Here is a 12893-nt window from a genome sequence, read left to right on the forward strand (position 1 = left end):
TTAGTCTCCACCCTCCACATTTACTTAGGCATGAGGAAGTATTTCGACTAGAATCCCCTTCCCTTGTGCTCAGTGGAACAGACTACCACTCCTATATGAAGAAGAGAATTTATTTCCTGTTAGTAAGAACTCCTAATAGTGGTCCCTGGCGGGGGAGCGGGGGAAGAGGAAGGAGGTAAAGTGATGATGCAGCCCAATTTTATGATTTCCAGCACTCATCTGTCCAAAATGCTGTTCTCCCATACTTGCAGGAAATGGGCAACTTGGTCTCCAAATGGGAGGAGTGGGCAAACAGTTGCAGCTGACAGGATAAACAGAGGAGGTTCAAATCCATGACCATCCTGTCAAACTGGTACTTCAAAGATAAAGCCTGCTGAGAACTTGCCTATCCTAATGGAAGATGGTCAGGGCTCTGAAGAATTGCTGAGGATAAGCTACCCAGGGACCCCAATATGGCCACTGAGGACCATATGAGGAGGTGATGGCATCCAAGGTCATTCCCCGAAGCATGATATACTACCCGAAAGTCCTCCTCATCTCTTTGGGAAAAGAGGTTCTTGAACATATACTTAGGAGAACCCTGGATAGAAAGCAGAGAGACTGACAGGAGGTCTCCATCATCATCCTCTTTCTCCTGTAGCAGAGGAGCTACAACCAAAAAGTGGTGAATTAGGCAGTACTGGAGATGTGTAGAGGTTTGGAAACCAAGTGGTTTTTGATAACAAGAGGCAGTTGGTCTCCACATGCAGTGGAGACTCTGGTTTAGCAGTCACCAATAAAGTATGGGGTACTGAGTGAAGTTGTAGTACCAAATTCAGTTGTGGTCCTGATGGGACAGTCTTCTTGTCCAAAACCCTCAGTACCATCCTGCATGAACACTCTGAAGTACCTGCTGAAATAGATGGAGACTTAGTCTTACATGTACCAAAAAGCTCATTAGAGGAGGTACTGGGAAAGGGATTATGTCCGATGGTACCATTCTTCTATATTTGCTCTGTCCATCTCTTCCAGATGGTACTGGAACCTTCTCAGAGCTATGCTTGCTCTTAGGGGAGTTATGGGGTTTCTCCACTCTGTCAGTGTCAGAGGAGCCCTTAACCTCTGTGGTACAGAGCTTTCAGAATGAAGCTTATGAGGTCCTTGACCTGCTCGGACAGTGAGATCTTTTCGAGGAGGAGTCTTTTTGAAGAGGCCTCCTTCAGAGGGAAGTTAGAGCTCCTCTTCTTGGGACCTTTAGAGAAGGTCTCTTGAGCTTTTCCCCTTCTGGGAGAGTGCTGATACACCAGGAGACTGATGTGCAGCAGGGTTCTCCTGACCTGGCTCTGACTGGCTAAGAAATCACTCCATTATTAACAGATGCAGCTTGCTTTCCCAGTTCTTTCTTGCCATAGATTTAAGGGCTAAACAGAAATTACACTTCGGTGGGATGTACGACCCTCCTCGGCAGAAAAAGCACTTGAGTGTTCATCACTGTTTGGGATTGACTCTCAGCAAGGGAGGCAGAGTTTAAAACCCGGTGGACTAGGCATGCCCTTCTCAAAGGGGAAGGCCTCTCATGAGGGAGGAAAATAATAAAACAGTTGTCCAAATTAAAAACTAATAAAAATAAACAGAAAGTAAGCAAGAGCAATTAGCTGAGGCATCCTCGAGGCAGACATGCTAAACTCAGTGTCAGGCCAAGGGTGGCTGAGAAAGAACTGAGGGCAGTTGGCCCAGGCAGCCTGATAGAGATGTAAATAGTGGTGTCCCCAGGGATCTGTACTGGGCCCAGTCCTATTTAACATATTCATAAACGATCTGGAAAAAGGGGTAAACAGTGGAGGTGGCAAAATTTGCCGATGATACAAAACTACTCAAGATAGTTATGTCCCAGGCAGACTGCGAAGAGCTACAAAAAGGATCTCACAAAACTGTTTGACTGGGCAACACAATGGGAGATGAAATTTAATGTTGATAAATGCAAAGTAATGCACATTGGAAAACATAATCCTAACTATACATAGACAATGATGGGGTCTAAATTCGCTGTTACCACTCAAGAAAGAGACCTTGGCGTCATTGTGGATAGTTCTCTGAAATCATCCACTGAATGTGCAGCAGCAGTCAAAAAAGCGACCAGAATGTTGGGAATCATCAGGAAAGGGATAGATAATGAGACAGAAAATATCATATTGGCTCTGTAAAATCCACGGTATGCCCACACCTTGAATACTGCATGCAGATGTGGTCGCCCCATCTCAAAAAAAGATATATTGGAATTGGAAAAGGTTCAGAAAAGGGCAACAAAAATGATTAGGGGTATAGAACGGCTTCCGTATGAGGAGAGATTAATAAGAATGGGACTTTTCAGCTTGGAAAAGAGGCAACTAAGGGGGGATATGATAGAGGTTTATAAAATCATGAGTGGTATAGAGAAAGTAAATAAGGAAGTGTTATTTACTCCTTCTCATAATACATGAACAAGGGGCCACCAAATGAAATTAATAGGTAGTAGGTTTAAAACAAACACAATAAAGTATTTTTTCACACTACACATGGTCCACTTCTGGAACTCCTTGCCAGATGGTGTTGTGAAGGCCAATATTATAATGGGGTTCAAAAGGGAGCTAGATAGATTCAGGGAAGATAGGTCCAGCAACAGCTATTAGCCAGGATGGGCAGGAATGGTGTCCCTAGCCTCTGTTTGCCAGAAGCTGGGATTGGGTGGCAGGGCATGGATCACTTGATGATAACCTGTCTGTTCATTCCCTTTGGGGCACCTGCCATTGGCCACTGTCAGAGGACAGGATACTGAGCTTGATGGACCTTTGGTCTGACCCAGTATGGCCATTCTTATGAAATAATCTCAGTGCGGGGTCTGAGAATATCAATGGCACATGTATGGGCTCAACAGATATTGTTAAAGAACATCTCCGATTGATGGCACGTGGGAGCACACGCCCATCTGAAGCGGAGGACCCGAAGGGACACTACTCAAAGAGGAACAGGATGACTAGCTCCTTCTTCACCTATCTATAATGTTTAGGAAAAAAAGCTGTGTGATCATGAGTGGAGAAAATTCCATTTGAGTGATGGATGTTGGAGGTCTCAGGCTGCTGGACTAAAACATCCTTGGAATTTCTAATTATTATAAAGGTACATATTTTTATTAATCCTAAAGGCTCTTTTGCAGAGAGTAAATAAATCTAAGATGGGAAAGGCATGTATCCCTTACATAAAATCGTTCATTTGTGTGAAGTCATCACATACTAAAAAGCATGCTAAGAAACTGAAGGCATGCATGTAACCATGGAAGCTTCTTTTGTGCTGCATAATATTATGACTAACAAAGATGGTAAAAGTATATATTATGATTTCCAGGACCGCAATAGCAGCACTATGAGGCTGAAAAGGGGACTTGTTAAGACTGAGTGGACAAGTCATTGTACAAGGAAGGAAAATTTATGAGGAAGACTCCAGAGCTTGCAAGCTCTGATGTACTGGCTCAGTGAATGTCTGCTGGCCTATGCTTCTGATGTGCATAGGTACGTAACAGTTCTAATCTATAGATTAGAGCTTTATGTATTGGTGAGTCTACCTGCTTGAACAATCACAAAACCCAAGATATTTCTCTTGGAATAAGAGATTGAGTTCTTTCTCAAGTGAATCATGTTCAAGGTGCGCAGATTGTGAACTTGTCCAGATTTCCAATTAGGCACATTAGGCTTGTGCCTAGGGTTGCCAGCGTTCTAGAGGTGCCTTACCTCTGTAAAACTGTGTGCAACACAAAGGTCAGGCATAGGCGGGGGGGTGCTGAAGATGCTTTGCCTAGTGGCACGTAACGTGTAAATCCGGCCCTGGTTGTGAATGTGTTTTAAAGCAACTGCACTCTATGGAATATACCCTATATCAAACCAGTTGTGTTATGCCTAGGATTGTTCCCTCTACTAACTGAGGAAATGGAAGCTACTTCACATCAACAGGTGTTAAATTTGTGTTTTTGAAGCTGAAAGACAAATCTGGATGTCTCTCCTTTATGTTGTATTTATTTTTTACAATGACAGTGCACAAGCATTGTTAAGACATCTAGACATGAGGTATCCTTGAAGCTTCATTAATGTAACTTATTTAGTACTGCTCAGGTGGTTTCAAAGTGACTAAATGTACTCGCCTTGGTGCACTACTTCACTTTGGGGCTGAAGGGACTGAAATAATTCAACTGTACTGTTCTTTCTAGATAAGAGATAGTATGCCTCTTGAATACAGAATGCGGGGACTCTTTCTGCACCCTGCTAGAAGATACTTTCAAATAGATTTCAAATACTTCAGTTAGAGTTGTTTGTTTTTAAACTGGACCAGAAATCCCTGTATATATGGACTTTTCTCTTCCACCCACTAACTCACATCTCCTACTCAGGTTTTCACATCATAAGGATTTGGGGAGGCTGGAAAACAGTGTGGGTACTTCTATAACCTTTTTGAGAGTCACCAGCTGAAGCTATTCATACAATTTTGTTTCTTAACTGAAAGAATAGGAAGTTTGATCTAGGGGAATGTTATGTTGTTACTGACAATGCACTTCTTTCTTAAAAAGCTGTTGCATATCAGCAGCAAAGTTTGTTCACTGCTTTAGTCCTACTGACTGGAATTATTCCTGAACCCATACAGAAAAAAGCATGAATGTACATACATGTGCTCATGCTTAATATACAGGCTAATTATTACAATTGCCTCATCCATCTTGAGACCTCCAGGTCCCAAAGCAGGCTGAGTCTCCTATCTTGTCACATCTAATCAAAAGCTGAATCTACTGTAAGTAACAGAAAGTTGGTTCAGAAGTGTCAAAGTCACAACGCTGAAAAAATAGGACATTTTTCAAATTTTAATCTCTTCTTGATTAATAGTACTTTGAAGCAGAGGGCATGCCACCAGCCCTCCAGATTTATGATAAAAAAGAAACATGGAAGTGTAAAACTATATGATGTAAAAATAACAAATGTCTCATCTATTTTCTGTTCCTTGGAGCTTTCATTATTTTTTCACTGCAGACAAAGAAGTCTGGCTTTGAACATCATTGGAGTACACTCGCTCCAGAAACAATCAGTAGCACTTCACTACAGCTTATTTGGATCTCACCACCTAAGAGTTTATTTTGTCACAGTCTACTGCTTAACAATTCAAGTACAATTATCTAACTGACTTCACTGATTTAATCCACCAGTGTACATTACGTTCTGCATTAGGCATTCCTTTGTCATGTTCCACCAAGATCAAATCATTCCAAAAGCAGAAACACACCTCTCTTTTTCATCCCTGAGATGTGAATTTTGGAAAGTGGTGCCATTGGTTAGAATATTCTGTTTTTTTTTTACTCTGCAGGAACTAAAAACTCCATCTCCTTGCCCTTTTTTTTTTTTTTTTTTTTTACCACCACCACCACTCTCAGTGAGAGACCAAGAGGCTCAAAAATCAGCTACTGCGAGGCAAACTGAATTATGGCATTGAAACATACCAGACAGGACAGGTTTCTTGACCATTTAAAATTATTGCTCAATTTTCCACAGCAATTTTGATTTTCTGGACAGAAGGAGAGAGAACTATTTTTTGCAGAAATTTGTAAGATGTCCAGCAAAGCATGGCATCCTTCTTTTCATGTCCCTGTGATTATTATGCATATTTTGGAGAAAACCTTCTTAAATCTGCATGAAATAATAACACAATAGCAAATAAAACTATGCTCCTTCGTTTAGATCCGTTTCCCTTCATATATCACACAGTGTCTAAAAATAATTGCAAGCATAATTGTGACGTTGCATTCCACATCTAACTTCCTGTGGAGAGCAACAATTCCCCCATTGAAAAGTCACTTGAAGTATTTTTCAGAATAACTAAATTCCATTTTAATTATGGGTGTTTATCTTAAAACAACCAAAATTATACTATACAATTAGTCCTTTCAAAAATTCATTTTGTAAAACAAAAATAAAATGTGAATGTTTATTGTTATGCAAGGAATGTCTGTTGTAGCACTTAAACTGATGGTACAAATCACACAAAATGAAAAAACAGAAGCAGGTATGAAAGTTTTTAATCAAACTAGGGGTGGTGTGTTACACTTTAGCAAGTCATCTAAGTACCTCAGTTTCATGGTTAAGCATTTCCTCTATCACTTTGAAGCAGTAGGGTAACATTATGTCTGTGCAGAACTAAGTCACAACTAGCCTCAAAATGAGGTACACTCAGGAGATCTACAATATAACCAATGAACAACTTCCTCCTCAGACGATCAAGAATAATGAAGAAAGTGAGCAGACATAATTTCTCTACTGAAGTACGAAAAGTGCCAGTTATTCACATACTGGTATATTATGCTCAAATTTATTTTCAGTAATTATATGAAACTGTATCATTTTTTTTCCTCAGCTGCTGACAACCAAACTGAATGGCATTAAAGCAGGTGGACAGTGAGAATGTAAATTAGAATCAGGATTTAGAGGCATAATACTACCTGTCTACAAAGTTCTATATAAAAGATATCTATCTGTATGTGTCCACATATGTATGTATTTATAGCTAATATAAAGTGCACCATCTACTGGCATATCAAAATGTGCAGTACTGTTCCTAAATGTGTAGGTTCAATAAAGCTGTTTCTATGCCCTGTAAATAGTTAGCTTTCTGAGTGCAGATCTCAATTTCCACAGTACCCAACTGGATGAATTTCTAACAAATTGCCAGATAGCATCTTTCTGTACAAAATTAAATAGACTGCTACATTTTAAGGGACCTTTTTATAGTAATCTAACCATGTAAGAAAGGCATGGTGACTGCAGCACTGCTCCTTGTTCACAAGAAGAGGGGTGAATTTGCTTGATCCATTAGCAAGCTGCAATATGTGCGCCCTATGGTTTTCTGGCCCCATTTGGCAGACAAAGTGAGAAGGAAGGGGGGCAGGGCATTACCATTCCTCCCTTTTAGGGTCCTGCTCCTAACTCGGGAGCAGCAGCAAAGAATTCCTGGCATATGCTCTTTTTCTGGATGTCATGTGAGAGGAGGCTCAGACACACTCAATCTGCACTGTACAAAACTGTAACTTGTTTGGTGGTTACTGTACTAATGTACACAGAAGATTTTCCATCTTGCATGTTATGTAATCGTTTACACAGCTTATTAAAGAAAAAATATCCTAACATAAACAAGTAACATAACAAATGTAGTATTAAAAAAACCTAAATGTTGGAAGTTAAATATGTAATTCCCTTCCGTATGCAACATTTTTTCTAACATACTGTGTTTTCTAGAACAAATTAGAATTTCATGAGTGAACTAGACAACATTCAATTTATTAGAACAAAGTAACTCAATATATTTTCTTTGCTGAGTAGTACTACAGTACTTTCACATTTTCCTCACATAAAAAAAACTAGCCACTCTTTCTGAGCTAGACCAGATCTGTCTGTCATAAATTGCAGACATGATATTATCTCTAGCTCTCACACAGTTAGTTTGTGTGAAACAGTATGGTTTACTGAACTACAGCCATGTTTTACGAGTATATTACAAGCTCAACTTTTGACGTTAAGCAGGAATAATATTCTCTCTTGCTTTTCCATATAATTTATTTATATATCACTTCACATACAGACAGATCTTGAATCTCTTTCCAAACAGATTTGCAAACTACTTTTATACTCCATGTAGGAATCACATCACCCACTCCTGAAACATAGCAATTGTTTTACAGACCACAGCAATACATCATTAGCTGAGGCCAGAACAGCTGAGAACTTGTAGAACTTTGTCCAGTTATAGTCACAAGGGAAGTTTTTGTCAGTCACTATCTTCTGACCATCCTGATCAAAAGATTCACACCTTAATTGCAGAATCAGGCCCATTATTGATGAATGGCATCCTATGTTCTGAAGTGCTGTACAATCTACAAAAAATAATAAAAAACATTCTAAAGTGTAACCTTAAAACAAAAAGTGAATATTCCAATGTATAGGGATACACTTCAGGAATAATCAGAAGGAGAGGGGTATGATAAAAGTATGGACCCAATAAATTATGTGGAGCTGCAGTTAGGGGCAAGACCTCTATAATACTCAAATGAACTATGCTAAGAATGAAAAATTATATATCCAGGGGTAATAACCCTCCTTCCCACTAGTTCCTACTTACTCTCTCCTCCACTACTTTTAGGAGATTGGAATGATTCACTGCAAAATGTAAGAGATGGGAAATTAACTGCAGCTCTTTTAAAAGAGAAAAAGCTTAGGGGGCTAATGAACCGTTATGATAAAATCCAAATAAGCTTGGCTCCTCTAAAGAAACTGGAGGTGTAGTTTAGATATGCATGAAGACGATCAAAAAGCTATTTCACATAGATTGGCATGTGCAAGTAGGGCATTTTGTTTGATCCTATCCAGCTACATAAGCTAAATGAAACAAACCTTTAATTTTACTTTCTACAGTATTAAGCAATTTAGGTAACTGCCTTGAAGATTGCTATGGCCTGGGCCAAATACTGTTTCTCGAGCCATTTGATGGTATCATATAAAAACACCCACAATTCTTATAAAACTAGTTCAGATTTTTTCCACTCCTGAAAAAAAAGAAAAAGAAATACAGTCAAAAAGACTGCAGGTTCTTATTGTAAATACTGAAGGGGGAAGGGGAAGAGAAAGAGTAAATCTTTATGGTAACCTCAAAATCTGAATTCCTTGCTCAAGTACCTGAGACAAGGAAAGGAGAGAGAGAGAGATTGATTTTACAGACAATAGCTAATGATGTTAATCACAGGGGCTGGTAGGGGGAGAGAGAGAAGATTTGTTCAATTTTATTGCTTAACAAAATTCCAAGCCCTGATCCTGCAAAAACGTATGCACATACTTAACTAATTTCAATGAGAGCACCCTTGTGAGTAAAACAAAAAATAATGACATGCTTGCAAGATGATGGCCCAACTGGTCCAACAGTAGTGAAGACAAAGAGGATCTATCTCAGGCATACTTTTGAATCTACTGTACCCATTGGGACCTCAAGCACTCTTTCCTGAGAGGTACTATTTGAATATGAAATTCGTCTTTAGAAGAAAGTAGCTAAAGCAGAGAAAGCAAGGGTTATGTACCCATCAATCCCCAAAAAGGTGTCCTATGTCTACTGGTGCACTATGTCTACTGGACACTAGGAAATCAGAGATAACTGATAACTGGACCAAATTATTATAAAAATAGTCAGCTCAAGACACAGATAGTACATTGGAATTTAAAGATGCATGGCCTGTAGTCCCTCTCTCTCTTTGCAGTGGCAGAATAGAGGTTTTAAAAACCAACCAAACAAACATTACTCCAACATCCTCCACAGTAATGCAAATTCAAGATAGAAGATTGGTTTCTCTAATGTGTGTACATAGCATGATGTGTCAATTCTTCAGTATCCTGTTCTTTCTGAGATGAGCTTGTTGCAAAATAAAATAGCGAGTGCAGAAGATATTGGGCAAAAGTTACTTTCATGGCTGTCATAAATATAAAGGGAAGGGTAAACCCCTTTGAAATCCCTCCTGGCCAGGGGAAAGCTCCTCTCACCTGTAAAGGGTTAAGAAGCTAAAGGTAACCTCGCTGGCCCCTGACCAAAATGACCAATGAGGAGACAAGATACTTTCAAAAGCTGGGAGGAGGGAGAGAAACAAAGGGTCTGTGGGTCTGTCTATATTCTGTCTTGGCCGGGGATAGACCAGGAATGGAGTCTTAGAACTTTTAGTAAGTAATCTAGCTAGGTACCGTGTTAGATTATGATTTCTTTAAATGGCTGAGAAAAGAATTGTGCTGAATAGAATAACTATTTCTGTCTGTGTATCTTTTTTGTAACTTAAGGTTTTGCCTAGAGGGGTTCTCTATGTTTTGAATCTAATTACCCTGTAAGGTATCTACCATCCTGATTTTACAGGGGGGATTTCTTTATTTCTATTTACTTCTATTTTTATTAAAAGTCTTCTTGTAAGAAAATGGAATGCTTTTTCATTGTTCTCAGATCCAAGGTTTTGGGTCTGTGGTCACCTATGCAAATTGGTGAGGCTTTTTATCCAACATTTCCCAGGAAAGGGGGGGTGCAAGTGTTGGGAGGATTGTTCATTGTTCTTAAGATCCAAGGGTCTGGATCTGTAGTCACCGAGGCAAATTGGTGAGGCTTTTTACCAAACCTTGTCCAGGAAGTGGGGTGCAAGGTTTTGGGAAGTATTTTGCGGGGAAAGACGCGTCCAAACAGCTCTTCCCCAGTAACCAGTATTAGTTTGGTGGTGGTAGCGGCCAATCCAAGGACAAAGGGTGGAATATTTTGTACCTTGGGGAAGTTTTGACCTAAGCTGGTAAAGATAAGCTTAGGAGGTTTTTCATGCAGGTCCCCACATCTGTACCCTAGAGTTCAGAGTGGGGGAGGAACCTTGACAATGGCCCATGAATGGGTAAGTCAGGCCAAAAGAGTGAGAACTAAGGGCCACCAGTCTCTGTCCAAGCTGTGTCTATCCCTATATAAAACTGATGAGGGGGAAGATAAATCGGAATGGAGTAGTGAACCAATCCTTTCCATACTGACAGGACTACAGGATTGTCTTTCCCTGGCTGATCCAGCCAAACCTCACACTCCCCAATGAACAGGGTTCTACTTCTTATTTTTAACTCCCTACTTCATACTTCTTAACTTCATACTTTTCATCTCAATATACAATCACTTCCAAAACCTTCTAGATGGAAAAATGTTGTGATCATGCACGGTCCATAATAATGCATCCATTCTTGAAAGTCTCCTTGAAATTCTTTGAGGAAGGCACAATGCCTGTTTTATGTACACTGTGTATCTGGTTTACTTTTACTCTTCTTCTGTGGGGCCATAGTCTGCATGCCACTGTAATAAAATGGTTTGTTCTTGAGCTAACATATATACATTGAATTCAAAACAAAATCTGACTCAGTGTGCTATGTTGAAGACCTCTTGAAACTGAAAAATCATCTGCTTAAAACCAGCTACCTGTTAACTTTCTAAATTCAAGAAGGGAGAGCTAATTTGAGAAAGCACTGCCTTACAGCAGCCCACAAAATTTTATGCCGTATGCCTTCTAACCAAAGGGCAAGATACTGTGTGCAGGGTGCCATAAGTGAAGTAAGATACTTGAGACCAAGTCTATTTAGGGATTGAAATGTTAACTGCAGAACTTTGAATTCTAGGTACACCCCAATAGGCAAGCAGTGTGAAGGCAGAATCTGAAGGAAAGCAGAACTGAGGTAGATATATAGACTCAAAGGAAATTTATGATCTGTGCCAAGTACATAAAAGTGATAAACTGTGACTGAAATGGAAGCAAAAAAAATATTTAAGAATTAATGCACAGTAGGAATAGCATTCTTTGAGGCAATCTGGATTACATATATCAAATGACTTTTATTCAGAGGAGTAATTCTAAGACGCTCATGTGAATTTCACTTCTCAAAACTCTCTCATATAATTTTATATCTAATATTTTGCATGCGTGAGAGATGGGGGGAGATACATAATATTACATAATTTGGCGCTGGACAAAAGATAAAACAGATCTAGATCATGTATAAAAAGAATATGGCATTTCATGGCTGTCACCAGCAGGTCTACAAATTAATCGATAATTTAACATTTAATAAATTACATTAATAGCAATTAATTAAAGGAAAAAAGTAGAAATAGAATAAGCACTCAAACTTAAATTAGCACAGAGTTCAAATGCTCCCAGCCACCACTAATATATAGCATAATAAAGCTTTAAGTGAATGATCTTAAGTGCATAAATAACTTTTCAGGACCCCCAGTCAAGTTTGTATCTGTAGGTTTAATCGTAAGATGCATTTTATACAAAATCAAACCCATTTTTGTATTGTCTAAAATCAACATTGCCTACTTTCTAAGATCTATACATGTGTGTCTATTTAATCTGATGCATGTTCTCACATGCCTTTTCTGGACCACACTGAACATTTTATAAGTGGTAAGTACCTTGTTTTTAATCACATATTCCCAAGAAATGTTTGTCCACTGAAGTCCAATCTGAGACAGGCAGGTTAAGTTACATTTGTTTCCTAATTGCTTTAACTACTGTTCATTTTGGAGCAAGCTCTCCTACTTTATTAACTGACCTGGGCTCTAATCCAATTGGAAAGCATTTCTTAAATTAGTGAATGTAACTCATTTGTATTGGGCGGTCTAAGAATTCTGTTGTGCATTTTAAAAGGACCCACATGTAATTTCAAACTGTACAACCCTCAGGTTTTTTCATGTCTTTATGCACAGTCATGAACCCATATCCTGTCTCCATGCCTCATATCTGAAGTATCCAAATTTATTCATTCCACATAGAGGGAAAACCAAAACCAAACCACCCCATATTCCTAGATCACTGAATTCAGGAACTTAAAGCTCCCACTCTGAATATGTCTAGGTCAGTTTTAGTAATCCATATAGAACCCATTTGGTATGCATTTATTTTCTTACATCAACATCAGCTACTCACAGACATCTGTTGTGGCTTTTGCCAGACATCTGAGCTCCAGATCTTGCAAATATGCTTATGAGAAACTCTACAGATGTATGCAAATCTGCAGGATCAGGGCCTTGAAGTCAGAACTGAAAAATCCATTTTAGCAAGTTTATTTACAAATGTTACAGACTAGTGAAGATTACAGACTACTATTAACTAGGTTGATTGCTCACTTTAGCCTCAGATTAACTCTTAAATGGAAAAACAATAGTGGGTACAAAAGGTCTTTTGCACAATCCAGTCTTGTTTCCATGCTCCATGTTCAGGAAGACATTTCCTGACTGTTTGCCCTTTTTACTGAGACCTTAATATTAAAAGTGCTGACTTTCATTATGGGGACATATGGATTCAT

Source organism: Eretmochelys imbricata, chromosome 10 (genome assembly GCF_965152235.1).
Source record: "Eretmochelys imbricata isolate rEreImb1 chromosome 10, rEreImb1.hap1, whole genome shotgun sequence".
Lineage (NCBI taxonomy): Eukaryota > Metazoa > Chordata > Testudines > Cheloniidae > Eretmochelys > Eretmochelys imbricata.